We start from the raw sequence: 15,158 nt of genomic DNA on the forward strand, positions 1-15,158 counted from the left end.
GAGCAAAAGAGAGGTCTGGCCCAGGAGACCTGGTAGGCTTTCCTAGCCGCCATGTGCTCAGGATTGGCTTTCTCGAGCTCTGTATCAGACACCTAGGGTCGGAGCGAGAGCTTAGAGCTCACACACACCACTCACAAGTCACAACGAGCCACACACCACTCACAAGCCACAACGCCCAGTACCAAGCAAAGTCCAGAGGCGGCCTCCCAGAGCCGTGAGAGTCTTCTAACCTGGACAGGTCTGGTTGCCCCGCGGTTCACTGTAGGGCTGAGCTGCACACCACCGTCTTTATCTCTTCCCAGGTTCTTCCATCTCCTCCACTTGTATCTTTGAGAAGTAGGATCCGAGTCCTCTGTGCAGGACCCACCCGTGCCTGGACAACCGCAAGAGTCTAGGATGTCGCGTCTGGAGGACCCCGGATATTTCCTGGCCAGGTTGTCCAACTGAGGCACTGAGTAGAGAGATCCCAGGGCAGGGCCCAAACACAAAAGTCCCAAGCGGGTTCCAAAGCCAGGCTCATCACGCTCACCTTCTCTTGCAGAGACAGAAAGTAAAATTGGGCGCACCCTCCCCCGCCGTGCCTGTAATTTCCTCGTCTTCATAGTTTTGCTCTGGCACTCATAACTGAGCCAGCAGATGCGAGCCTGGAGCCTTAAGCCTCCGCGGCTCTCCAGTTCTTCTTAGTTTGTCTGAGACTGGAGCATTGCCTATCCCGGCTTCATCCCTAGCGCTTTGGCTGATGCGGGATGTCCACTGAGCTATCCACACCGCCTGCCTGCGCCAGGCCTCAGGATTTCGCTCTCTCCGGGGGGACCGCTTGGGGATTCCCAGACCCTGGATGAGGCCTCCCGGGGGTACCAGACTCCAGGAAGAATTGGGATTCTTGGCGCTGAGAAGTGACGCAGGACTTTCCCCTCTGGGCAGCCGAGAATTCGTTGGGCCCGAATCTCAGGGAATCCCGCTTGCACCGAGCGCTCCCCCAAACGCCGCACCCAAGTGGTGAGGCCAGCCAGGCCTGCACCGAGCTGCAGCAGCACCCCGTACTCTCTGTGGTGGGGCTGAAGCCCGGAAGGACAGATTGTGAAGGTCAAGGCCAAACACTCCAAGAAAAAATAAGCTCAAAACTCGCTGTTTTCGGTCATGTCCGCCAGAAACTCCATTTCAGATCAAAAATAGAAATGGGGAAAAAATCTGAATAAATGTGTGTCGAGGTGTTGAGAGAGAAAAAAGAATTAACGAACCCGTCGGGGCAGAAAGGCCTATTTCCTTCTTTGGCTTGAGTGAGCCTGTGGCCCTGACCAAATACCCAGCCTTACCACCAGTGAGCCGGCAGCGGCTTGGACTTTGTGCACAGCGTGGTGGAGCTTGAGTGGAGGGCAGTCTGTGGCCCCAGGAACCCAGGCAGGGCTGGGGGCCAAAGAGCCCCCAATTTTCTGTGTGTGCAGTGGGTGACACACAGAAAATCTGGCTCAACCTGTTAGCTATAATAGAGGCTTTGTGTGGCCCAAGTGGGGGCGGGGGTGAGCCGGGCTGGCACTCCCTAGTGGGTGAATATTGATGGCCTATGGTGTCTGCTGCGAGGTGGCCGGTTTTCAGGGTGTCCTAACTTAGATAAGTATCCTTTTGTGGATAAGTGACCATGGACGGTCAGCGGTTATCAACCTTCCTAATGCTGCGACCTTGAGTATGGTTCCTCGTGTTGTGGTGACCCCCAATAAATTATTTTCGTTGTTACTTCCTAACTGTAATTTTGCTGCTGTTATGAATTGTCATGTAAATATCTGTGTTTCCGAAGTCTTAGGTGACCCCTGTGAAAGGGTCATTTAAACCCCCAAAAGGGTCATGGCCCACAGGCTGAGGACGGTGGTACGTAGGCTCTTGAGACATTGAAGCAGGTGCCTCCCCCTAGGCTAAGGCACTTGGGGCTGGGAGGTGGGTGCTGATTGCTCTAGGCTCAGACCCAGGCGCCTACCTCTCAAGCTCTGTGTCCTCGCTCCCTCCCACTTTCGTATACTTCCCAAAGCTCGACTCCCTCCCAGGGCGTCTAGGCGGTCCCCATCACTTTTCCAGCTGATTTACTCCTAACTTGCAGGGCTCTGGGAAGCCCTCAGGTACCCACACAGCTGTGCTCTCCTTTGGGTTCCTGCTTGTGGGGATTCTGGCAGCATAGACCGAGGGCAGAGTGGAGCCAGGACGGGTTTTCCAATTAGCCCAGAGAAAACCTGGTGGCCAGGACAAGTGGTGTAGGATGGGGGATGGGCGAGTCAGGTAAATGCGGAGAACTAGGGGCGTCCCTGGTGCTGGGAAGTGAGTGTAAATGTACTCGCCTTCCGGTCCCAGTCTGCACGGCTAGGTAGAGCCTACAACATCCTGGGTGTACAATATTGCACAAGAGAAGCCGCGGATGTGTGGAGCCAGGCACATACAGAGTGCACACTTCACTGCCGGGCTTGTGGTTACCCTCTCACAAGCTGACGCCTGTCACTGCCTGGCCAGTTCCGCAGGCTGTTACCTCAGGAGCTCTCTAGTTCTTCTCGCCTACTCCCCCAGTCCAGAGGGAGGGGGTCCAATTCTGCAGGAGGGCCTTGGGGGTGGGGACTTCCTCCAAAAAGGTTTCAGTTTCCCTTCTGCAACTCCTTGGGGTCTTGGAAGAGACCCCAAGGCCCCACAGCAGGCAGAAGACCCTAGCAAAGCCTAGGCCTTTCAGTGACCACCTCCTGCAAAGCCGGAGATCCAGCTCCCACGTGTGAGAAGGTGGGAAGGATGTGGGGATAAGCGCTGGTGCGAAGTCCCAGCCGCAATGTGCCTCCCAAGGGAAGGCTGTTGTAGGAGCTGCCCCTCCGCTTTTCCACCCTGGGGTCCCAGATCCCACATTTCTTCCCGTGCCCCTTGAGGGAGGGGCCTCATGATCTAAAGGTGGCGTTTGCCGCGCTGTAGCCTCTGGCTTTTAAATGGGAGTCAGACGCGAGCTAAAGTTCGAAAACTCAGGACCAGTGGGTTCCGGGCGCCCTCTAGGGGCCACATGAGGAGAGTCGCTTTGAATTAACCTTGAGTTTTCCAAGTAGAGTCAGAGAGGGCTGGTGGGGAGAGGCTTCTGGATCAGGCGCAAAATCATAAAAATAGCACTAAAAATTAGTATTATGGAGCGCTTGCAGTGTTCCAGGTACTGAGATAGACTATAAAAATACTATTCATTCCTAAACACCATCGTATGAGACAGATATTTTTATCCTTCCCTTACATACACTCAGAGAAATTAAGCAACTTGCCCAACAGCACTTGGTTGGTAGGCGAGGGTGCCAGCACTCAGAGTTCGTCTAACCCTGGAGCTAGGGTTTTTGCAAGGGATGGCCAAGTGCAGGGGTGCAGTGGATTTCGGGAGGATTGGGGGCGAGCCAGCTTTGAGTCAGGGCTGGCTTTTTTTCGGAAGGACCACCCAGCAGAGAAGTGAGCTGGGTGTTTGCCCTCTAGAGATCTGGGAAGTTCACCTGCAGCCCAATCCAGTCTGTTGTACACACACACACACACACACACACACACACACACACCCCTTCTTCAGCTTGTAGGCTCCACTTTGTCAGGCCTGAGAAACCATTGCCTCCTCCCCTCACACCCTTTGGGCGTTTTTTTTCCAGCTGGGTTTGGCTCTTTTAAGAGCCCCTAGGATTGGAAGGAGGCTCTGCCTTCCACGCTCCTTTCTCTGCTGTTGCCTCTGGATCTCACACATGGGAGGATCAAAACCAGCAGAAAGTTAAAAATAGAAGCAAATGAATCATACTTTATTAGACAAAAGAATGGAGAACCAGGAAGGGAGATCCTTCCTGTCCCATCTGCTCACGCAAAGCTTGCTGTGGGAGAGGCTGCTCTGGGGTACAGGGTGGAGGGGTGAGAGTGGGAAGTAGGGGAGTTAGAGGTTCTTGTGATAATCTTTTAAAATTATTATTATTATTATTATTATTATTATTATTATAGTTTTTGAGACAGGGTTTCTCTGTGTAGCCCTGGCTGTCCTAGAACTCACTCTGTAGACCAGGCTGGCCTCGAACTCACAGAGATCCGCCTGGCTCTGCCTCTCAAGTGCTGGGATTAAAGGCGTGCGCCACCACACCCAGTGGTGTGCAAGGTTCAGTCAACACATGAATGGAGAGCTAGGCCTTCTCTCCCGTCTCCCTGTGGCATGGTATACTCAAGAGGCCTTTCATATACACTATATGGTGAGCTCACCTGTCCACACTCACTACCAGTGTCCTGCTGTGGGATGTGCTGTATGTCAAATGTGTTGCTCTGATTGGTTAATAAATAAAACACTGATTGGCCAGTAGCCAGGCAGGAAGTATAGGCGGGACAAGGAGAGAGGAGAATTCTGGGAAGTGGAAGGCTGAGGCAGAGAGAGGCTGCCAGCCACTGCCATGAGAAGATGTTAAGATACTGGTAAGCCACAAGCCAGATTAATAGAAATGGGTTAATTTAAGATATAAGAATAGTTAGCAAGGGCCGGGCGGTGGTGGTGCACGCCTTTAATCCCAGCACTCGGGAGGCAGAGGCAGGCGGATCTCTGTGAGTTCGAGGCCAGCCTGGGCTACCAAGTGAGTTCCAGGAAAGGCGCAAAGCTACACAGAGAAACCCTGTCTCGAAAAACCAAAAAAAAAAAAAAAAAAAAAAAAAAAAGTTAGCAAGAAGCCTGCCATGGCCATACAGTTTGTAAGTAATATAAGTCTCTGTGTGTTTCCTTCATTGTATCTGAGCGGCTGCGGGACTGGTGGGCGAGAGAGATTTGTCCTGACTGTGGGCCAGGCAGGAAAACTCTAGCTACAGTGTCCTAAACTTTAATGTGTGCAAGAATCACCCAGGAGCTTGTTAAAGTGCAGATTCACATGCATGAGATCTGGCGTCCAGTACTCTGAATGCAGAAGACTATGCGCTGGCCTGCATCCTGGGACTGGAGCTTCCACCTCGGAGTTCTAATTCTGGGTCTCAAACTGGCCTGCCAGATATGGTCTCCAGTTTTTGTTTTATTTTTTCAAGCTCCCCGCCACCCTCATTTTATTTGAAGAGGTAGGACGTAGGGACACAGTTGATAGTCTTTCCTGTATGACATTTTAAAATGTGCTCCCCAGCATGCTCAACTCAGCTGCTGCTTCCCAGGTTCCCTGCAAGGCCCCTCGGATTCCAGTTCCTGCACCTGCTGTCTTTACGTGGCCCTCATTCACTCCCAGGCAACAGCAGTTTAAGTGTCTTTGGCTATCAGCCGACTCACTGAGCCGGTCTTTTCTGCTGCCTGACCTCCGGCAAGTTAATTACGTTTTAGGAGCTTGCAATTTCCTTGTGTATATTATAGGGCCGACCCATCTCCGGATTACCGAGTGGATTAAGGAGATAACTCTGGTAAAAGTGTTGGCTCTCTGCAGGCACTCCAGGAATGGCTCCGAGTGCCCCAGGGTGGAGAGACCCAGGTTTTCCACTCTTGGGGACAGGGTGGGGTTGGGGAGGTAACTGCTCCTCCCACTCCCTCCCCACCTCATTTCCGGGGTTGAGGGGAAGAAGTCAGTGGATGCTTCCTGGCGGGAAGCTTTGCTCCAAATACTCCGAAGGTTGCATTGATTAGGTGCCCCAAGACTGGCCTAAGACTAGTCAGCCAGTCACCTCATTCACAAGCAGCGTGGGAGGGAGTGTGTGTGGGAAGAAGGTAGAGAACACGAGAGTAGTTAGTGCTCTTCCTTTGCCAAGAGCCACCCAGCCCTAGAGGGCTTCCAGTGCCTACCAGCAGGGGTAGGGCTGCCCTGAAGCGCAGCCTACCACTCACCATCTGCATATACCCACCTCCACATGTGCCCACAAGCACACACTGTCCTTTCCAGGGTCATCTGAGTCCACTTACACTGTATGTCTATACATCTCCCTTTGTTCCTGCTGAGACTTTTCCCTGATAGCCATGTGGCCCTTATGACTGCAGAGACACAGGCCGGTCCCAAAGGTCCCCAGGGGCCTTCCCTCCATCTTCTCACCTTCCACTTGCTGACAACAGAAACCGCTCCCCGAACCCTTGCCCCACAACTGGCTCCAGGCAGTTCTGCTTCCTAAATGGATGGTTTTGTATCCACAGGCTTTAGCTTCTCTTTCCAGTCACAGGTTCAAAGGCAAGCTCTTTCAGGTCCAGCTGGGTAGGCACAGAGGCAGTATGATTACTAGGGATAAGCAGGAAGAAAGAAAGGGGAAGTTGTTTTGCTTGTTTGTTTGTTTGTCTGTTTCCATCAAAGAAGCCCCAAGTAAATGTTTGCCTAGTATTTCCATGCCTCTGGCCAGGCGATAATGGCACACGCCTTTAGTCCCAGCACTTGGGAGGCAGAGGCAGGCAGATCTCTGAGTTCAAGGCCAGCCTGATCTACAGAATGAGTTTCAGGACAGCCAGAGCTACATGGGGAAACCCTGTTTCAAAAAAACCGAAACTAAAAAGAAACCTGTAACAACAACAACAACAACAACAACAACAGAAAAGCAATATCCATGCCTCTGGGACACCAGCAACCTAGACTTCAAGATAGAATGGCTTCTCTCTCCTAGCTTACTGTGGAGGAGGTAGGTATGAGCACTGAGGTGATCCATGGCCTCAGGTTTAGGGAACAAGGCTGCCCACCAATTTCCAGCATACTACTCTGGGGTGGTTTCCACTGGTACTCCACAGAGCAGCCAGACCTCTTCCGATCAGAGAGATGTCACTTCAGTTACACCAGCACGCAGGAGTCCACGAGGCTCCAGTCAGCATCTGCTTCCAAAGAGGTACCTGCACTGGAGTGGGGGTGGGGTGCCAGTGCCCTGGGGAAAGCACTGGACGAAGAAAGTTTTTCCTTTCTAATTCCGGCTGCCTTTGCCCTAACCGTTGCCTGGACCACCACCGAGGTGCTGAAAACCCAAGGATGCACAGGGAAAGACCCAGAAGCACCTGCCACGGACTCTCACGCTCCAGACAGCCGGTACCTCTGAGAGAGACACCCATGCCAGAGTCCAGTTCAGCAGAAACAGACGGAGGGGTGAGAACCGGGCTCTCATTTTGAAGCCTGCCTCTCCCACCTGACTTCTCAAGATGGAGAGGAGGAAGATAAGCCGGCTCTTTGGTAACTTCCCTCTGAATCCACTGCTCTGGGAGTGTCAAGAATCAAAGCAGCCATGTGCTCGCATCTGATGAGTCAGACCCAAGAGCCCCCGCTCTGTCAAAACCAGGGTGTCCAGGGCAGATGTGATGAGACACTAACTTCACACTGCCGTAGCTGGATAATTCCATCAAACCTGGTCCTTTCAGCCACCGCCCTGGACCCTAGAGCTCAGCTCCCACCCCTCTGTGCTCTGCTGCATTTTGGGGTGCTGCCTGAGAGCAGGCCCCTCCTCCCTCTCGCTCTCTTCCTGCTGGTAGAACTGTAGGGAGTGTGACTGTGAGGTTGGCCCTAAGGTCCCCATGGTGCCTCCCAGGGTGCCAGGCCCTTCCGGGTTAATTCTGGTGCTGTCAGAACAACAGATAGTTGCCACACCTGTGGCCACACATTCACTCGGTTCCCTTTGCCCCTGTGAGTTGCCTGGCAGAGACTCCAGCTCAAGGTTCACACCGACCTTGCACACTACACCGAGACACATCCAGATGCCAATCTGCACCCTCACCCGCAGAAAGGTAAGCTCTTGGAAACTAAGGGGCCAGGGGCCTTTGGGTCAGACTTCACCCTACTATGGGAGGTGCATGTGAGGGGGGGGATGGGGGGGTGGAGTGGAGGGGGCTGGCAGGTAAGGAGAACCTGGAAGGAGGAATTCACACTTTGCCTTGGATTCAAAGCTCCTTCTCTACAGCTCTATGGCATCCTGTGCCCTTAGTGGCTCTAGGCAGGCTTAAGAAAGGCCCCATTCCAAGGTGACTGCTCCAAGTACCCCAGTGGGACCAGGCAGTTTTACCCCTACCTCTTCCTAAATGCTGGTTTTATTTGGCTCCGCCAGGAGTATACCGAAAGGATCAGGATGACGGCAAGGGCAAGGCTACCTTAGCTCAGGTATAGTCACTTACCCTTGAGAAGAAAATGCCCTCAGTGCCTCCTTCCCGGCCTCCCCTGGCGGCTGGGCTGCCTTTGTTTCATATCCTTTGAATCTGGGAAGAGGAAACATTCCAACCTGATTTCTCCCTTCAGAAGGTGGTTACCCAATCCCTGCCCTCCTGTCCTTGGAGGTAGGAAGGGTAGGGTGGCTGAGTCCTCCAGATTTCTGGGTCACAAGGGTGGCATTTATCAGCTCTGTTGCCTTGACAAACAGGTCTTAGCACAGTGCATGCGTGAGTGGGAACTAGGTGAGACTGAAGTTCATGCATGGCTTTCACCTTGACCTTGGGAAGAGGTCCTGGCAGTGCCTGGCGAAGGAGACTGAACTCTGAGTGAGTCCTCAGGTGCTTGATTACCAAACCCTGTGAGAGTGGCTGATGGGCCACTTCACACAGCATACTGTCCATCCCGAAGAGACTTTATACTTTCTACTTCCTTGACCCAGATCTCTAGTCTACAAAGAACATCCTACCAAAGTACATTTTAGTGATTCTGACCAAAGCGCTTTTTAAAGTTTTTCGGAGGGAAACATCTGGGATTCTTAGGACATAATGGCTGGGTGATCCATGACGCGTCAACATAGGATAAATCCCTGATGCTCCTGTCATTAGAAGATCTTTGGACTCCATTAAAGTCAGATCATTTCTGGCATTACAGTTTAAGTCAGACTGAATTTAGTGATATAAGAACCCTTATCTGGGGGCTGGAGAGATGGCTCAGAGGTTAAGAGCACTGACTGCCCTTCCAGAGGTCCTGAGTTCAATTCCCAGCAACCACATGGTGGCTCACAACCATCTGTAATAAGATCTGGTGCCCTCTTCTGGTGAGAAGGCTACATGCAGGCAGAACACTGTGTATATAATAAATAAATATAAATCTTAAGAAAAAAAGAACCCTTCTTTGGAGAGGCAGTTCACCAGGTAAAAGCACTCACTGCTCTTGTAGAGAGCAAAAATTTGATTGCCAGCATCCACGCTCTGGCTAAGAGCCATCCGTAACTCCAGACCCTGGGCTCCAGCGCCCTCTTTGGACCTCTTCAGGCACTGCACACATATGGTGTACAACTGTACATCCAGGCAAACACTCATACACATAAAATAAAATTATAAATTTTTTTTGAGACAGGGTTTCTCTACGTAACAATCCTGTTCTCCTGGAACTCACTTTGTAGACCAGGCTGGCCTCGACCCCACAGAGATCTGCCTGCCTCTGCCTTCTGAGTGCTGGGATTAAAAGCATATACCACCATGCCTTGCTTCAAAATAATTTCTTAAAAGAACCCTTCTTATTAGAGATCAGGAAGTTAAGGTTTTAGTCTGAGCAGCTGGGGAGTGCAAAGGTTCGTTTTATATTGTAGGGAATGAACCCAGAGCCTCCCAGCAGGCCAAGCACGCCCCCTACCACTGAGCTCTTAGGGAGCCCAGCTTTCTGTCAATTATCTGCTTCTTCAAGAAGAACCAATCCCTGCTGTTCTCTAGGAAGCTGCTCTTGGCGTCTTCCGTAAATGCTCCCTTACATTAAATTCAACCAACATTAACACTTGTGACTCTTTCCTTGTGGGGACACTCTCATGTCCCCCAGGTTTCAGGTCCTGGGTTGTTTTTGTTTGGAAGCTTATTCTTTCTCAATTTGCTTCCCCGGTGGGCATCCTGAGGTTGCATGTATTTGGAAAGAATGTTGGGTAGAAGGGTGAATGAAGCCTGAGGATAAATGTGATCCTCTTGCAGGGTATTGCCAGAAAAAGACACAGCAGCGTCAGACAGGTGGGAGATTCCTTGAGCTTGACAGAAGAGCAAGCTATAGGGTTGCTGGAGATTAAGCCTGCCCAAAGCCTCTGACTGTCCCTCTTACGTCCATGCTCCTATTCCTAAGGCTCTTCTTTCTCCAGCCAGCGTCTTATCTTGATAGGGCTGCAGCTTGTTCAGCTCAGCTCAGGAGCTGCGAGGGACACAGCTTTGGGACTGGCTGTTGTTTGGGCCAGCCCTTAGAATATATAATAAGATAAGTTTCAGTGTTGCCTATGGATTTAGTGTGTTGGTTTGAGCTGAGGATTCTAGCTCGTTCTTTACTCTCTGTAAAATGCTTTATAGTAGATATCCCAGCCTGTAGCCTCCCAAAGCCTTGCTCTCAGAGAACACTTTATTTTAGGTGACCAGGGGCAACAGTTTAATTAATTGCTTTACATCATATGGCACAGGCTACTGGATAGCCATGGGATTCAAGAATTCCCTACTGTTCATAATTCTTCAGCCCTAACAAAGCCAAATAATTCTTTCTCCCAGTTCTCTGATAATCTTTGGCCTACCATCATCTGGTACAGTTTCTCCAGCCTCCATGTTCTTGGCAGTAAGCACAGATACTATCATTGGCTCCCTAAATGAGAAGATAAAGGGTAATGGGAGTTCTTTGGAAGGATGTTAAGTAAGCCAAGGATGCTAACTGCCAAAGAGCCAGTGTGCAGAAAGAGGAGCATGGCAGCTAAGGTCAAACCATGAGGATGTCCTGGCTAGGAGTCTCTGAAGATGTCTCCACTGCTGACGACTCAGTACCATGTGCCCTGGGCTCCCAACCCCACTGCCCCACTTTAATTTTTTTCAGCCATTCCTGTGTCCTTGGTGGGAGCAGTAATTAACTTCCTAGACATGAGTCACGCACGGTCTGTTGTCACCAGCCTTTGCTTCCGTGGCAGATCAACTTCTGCCCCCCTCCCGTCAAGATAAACATGTGAGTCGAGTGTGGTGATGCACATCTTTAATCCCAACACTCAGGAAGTAGAGGCAGGCAGATCTCTGAGTTCCCAGGACAGGTAGAGAGAGATAGGAGAGAGGAGAGAGGAGAGAGAGAGAGAGAGAGAGAGAGAGAGAGAGAGAGAGAGAGAGAGAGAGAGAGCGCTCCTAACTATAGGCAGGGACTCCCTGGCTTTCCCTTTCGACCCCCTCAGCATCCGTAGTCTGACGCTTTATTTGACCCATGACCCTTGTCTTGCACCCACATGGGCCCCTCAAGCCTGCTGTCACCGGGCTACAGACCACTGCTGGAGAAACCCACACAGCAGCAGGGCAGACAAATTCACGGTTTCAGCCCTCGCTGACTCACACTCAGGCTCATGCACCCTCCGTGAAATATCATGCTTTCCTCTGAAGATCAAGGACCTTTTTATATGTGACTAAAATAAGAACGTTTAATAACATCTCATATCCGGCCACAGTCCAGTTATCCCCCAAATGCCATACAGGTTGTATTTCTGTAAGGCGACTATGATTGTTCCACCTCTTCAGTTAAATTGTTTCAATGTGCGAGCACCATAAGGCAGGTGAAAGCAAGCAATATGAAGTCATGCAGTGGCCGAGGGGTCGGCTCCACGGTCCTCTCACCTTCCTTGATTTCTGTCTCATTCCCCCAGAAATACAAATTGTTGGTTTCGTGTGTATTCCTTTTTGTAGTGTTTTGCTCTTTTTGAGATGGAATCTCATGGGGTAGCCAAACTAGCTTGAAACATGTGACTCTCCTGTTGAGATTACAGGTGTGCACACACATGTACCTAGGCAGACATCCATCCCTTTGCATAATCTCACAGTGGGTGTCAGGTGCAGGTCTATCCTTGGCTGTCAGGGGATCCCTCCACACACACTCTCACAGTGGGTGTCAGGTGCAGGTCTATCCTCGGCTTTCAGGGATCCCTCCACACACACTCTCACAGTGGGTGTCAGGTGCAGTCTATCCTCGGCTGTCAGGGGATCCCTCCACACACACTCTCACAGTGGGTGTCAGGTGCAGGTCTATCTTCGGCTGTCAGGGGATCCCTCCACACATACTCTCACAGTGGGTGTCAGGTGCAGGTCTATCCTCGGCTGTCAGGGGATCCCTCCACACATACTCTCACATCTCACATGGCTTTCCGCATTTGCTTGATGACTCACCCTGAACATCTTTCCACAAGATAAAACCCTTTCTGTAGCAAGCTTTCTTACTGGAGTATTTTTGGATCACCAGTCCCCAAATAATGACATGGAGACTTTTATTAATTACGAAAGCTTGGCCTTAGCTTAGGCTTGTTCCCAACTAGCTCTTATGACTCAAATTAATCTGCTTCTATTAACCTACCTTCTATCACATGGCTCGGCTACCTCTCCTCTGTACTGTATGTCCAACTTGTTTTGTGTCCTGCATGCCTAGATTCTAATCCTCTGAGTTCTTCTCTCTGCTGGAAGTCCCGTCTAACCTCTCCTGCCTAGCTATTGACCATGCAGATTTTTATTAAAACAATCAGAAGGTGCCTTGAGCAGAGACACAATTTTCATAGTGTAAACAAATTTTCCACAATACCTTTCAGTGGCCTTGACCTTCTTCTCACCCCCAGAGCTCTGTTTCAATCAAAGGGCATGCAGTTTCCAGAGTGCTCTGCTCTCCCTCAGAACCCCCTGGCTTTGCTTTTTTTTTTTTTTAGTTTGTCGAGACAGGGTTTCTCCGTGTAGTTTTGGTGCCTGTCCTAGAACTCACTCTGTAAACTAGGCTGGCCTCGAACTCACAGAGATCCACCTGGCTCTGCCTCCTGAGTGCTGGGATTATAGTTGTGTACTAAAGCTGGAAACAGGTGATACCACGGTCCGTCCAGGTATCACCTCAGAGCCACACAGAGGGCCATGCGGCAGAGTATCACGCTCACACACAGGATCTTAGCAATGACCCTTGCTGTTAGACATTGTCCAGGGTGACTCAGAAATATCTTTTTTTAAAAAAAATTATTTATTTATTATACATAATAATACAGTGTTTTGCCTGCCTGCAGGCCAGAAGAGGGCATCATAACTCATAAGGATGGTTGTGAGTCACCATGTGGTTGCTGGGAATTGAACTCCGGACCTCTGGAAGAACAGCTGGTACTCTTAACCACTGAGCCATCTCTCCAGCCTGAAACATCTTCTTTTTAATTAGATCAAATAAACTCATGCCTTCTCAGACAGCTTCCCTACTTTGGACAGAATTAGGCTTTTTCTGTGTGTATGTGGGTGGTGTGTATGGGTGTGTGTGTGTTCATGCATGCGTGTATGTGCATATGTGCACATAAAGAGTACAGAGGAAACCTCGGGTGCTGCTCTTCAGGTGATATCCACGTTGGGCTTTTCGTTCATTGGTTATGTTTTATTTTAAGACAGAATCTCTTACGAGTTAAGGACTCTCCAAGCAGACCGGAGTAGCCCAGTGCCCCCCAGGAGTCTGCCTAGCTCCATCTTCTTGGCGGGCATGCCTCCACACCTAGCCTTTCCCCTGGGTTCTGGGGAGGGAACACGAGTCCTCTTAAGGCAAGCAATTCACCAAGCGAGTGAGCGAGCTGTCTGTCCAGCCCCAGAATTAGGATGTCTCTGCTGCAGACCACACACTGCTGTTCTACGAGCACTCTGTCCGTCATCGTTCAGCTACCCTCGGAGTCACAGCCAACTTCGTCCTGGTGCTTCTCTCAGGGTCCTTGGTACTTAGTAAAGGATCGTCTGTCACCATGCTGCTTCTGACACACACAGTCCGGTCTCAGGGCAACGGGCTGTAGGAACACGACTCCTCACACTGCTCACACGGCACAGTCGCCAGGGAAGACTCTGGAAGGATAGCCACAGCTGTTGCTGTTGGGTGGGGTCCTGTCTGGGGCTCCTTCAGGGCCCTGCCAGCTGGGCTCTATTGGGTGAGAGCTGAAATTTTGGTGAGAATTTGGGAACAGGAGTACCAGTGACCCCTGAGCTATTGGCCTGGTGTTGGCATTTCAGGGACAGGTGTGGAGAGCAAAGTGAACACTGGTTTAACTAGAGAACAAGATAATGTCCTTCCCCTTCCTCCTTGCTTCTTTCTGTCTGTCTGTCTATCTATCTATCTATCTATCTATCTATCTATCATCTATCTTCCTTCCTCCTTCCCTTTCTCCCTCTTCTCTCTCTCTCTCCCTCTCCCTCTCTCTTTCTTTCTTTCTCACAGGTTAGGGACCAAACCAAGGGCCTCCTGTATTCTAGGCAAGCACTCTATCACAGAGCGACATCCCCAGCACAAGGCCGTCATATTTGACCTGAACAGATCAGCTGTGTCCATAGTGGGTCTGGGAAGTGGGTAAAGCATGTGCTGTGTAATCATAAGAACCAGATTTCAGATTCCTAGCACTGAGCACAGTAGCTCCATAATCCCGGCACGTGGCAGGTTGAGATGAGGTCCCTAGGAGCTAGCCTAATCATTGAGCTCTGGGTGCAGGTGAGAGATGTTGCCTCAATAGATAAGGTGGGAAGAGATCAAGGAAGAACCTAATATCAGCTTCTGGCCTCCACTTGCATTATGCATGTGAGCACATGTACTCACTCACTTGTGAGCACACACACACACACACACACACACACACACACACACACACACACAGTGTATCTTACTAATACAAGTTGTTGCAAAAGTTGGTGTCATATGTAAAAAGAATATCAGCTCCTTACAGTCAAGGTAGCTACAGACAGAGAGAGAATCCATAGTGGGGTTCCTGGGGATCCCCCATTTCTATTCCATGGTAGGAGTGGGGAATTCTCAGGCCCTTCAGGTAATTATCCGGTCTCCCCTTACCTCTTTCCTTTCTAAACACTCAGTTTGTCTTTGTCTTTGTTTTTCTGGAGCATTGTCGATAATCTGAAGTTTTGGCAAACTATTTCCTGAGTACCTATAATGCTCCAGCCACCGCACTGCACTATATTTGAGGATGTACTCCAAATCAACCAAATTAAGTTTTGTTTCCCTGTCACCTTCTTAGCCATCATATTCCATGAGGATGCTGGAAGGTTCTGTGGCTTCGGTGAGTGTATTGGGATGCTCTGCTTGAACGCTAATCTCAGAGACTGCTTGTGGCACCTCATTTATGATAGCCCCCAGTGGCAGGCTGACTCCTTTCTGTCCCTTCGTTCCCATGACTCTGGCAAGTCCACAGCCTCACCCCATTTCCCAGGTGAGTATCCCGGAGCAGCTTCGAAAGCAACTGTCCTTTCAGAGGTGAGGGACCCAGAGCCCAGGAGTCCTGATTCGTGGAATCAAGATGTGTACTGGGTACAGTCATTGTCACTGGCTTGCAGA

This window comes from Peromyscus leucopus, chromosome 1 (assembly GCF_004664715.2).
Source record: "Peromyscus leucopus breed LL Stock chromosome 1, UCI_PerLeu_2.1, whole genome shotgun sequence".
Classification (NCBI taxonomy): Eukaryota; Metazoa; Chordata; class Mammalia; order Rodentia; family Cricetidae; genus Peromyscus; species Peromyscus leucopus.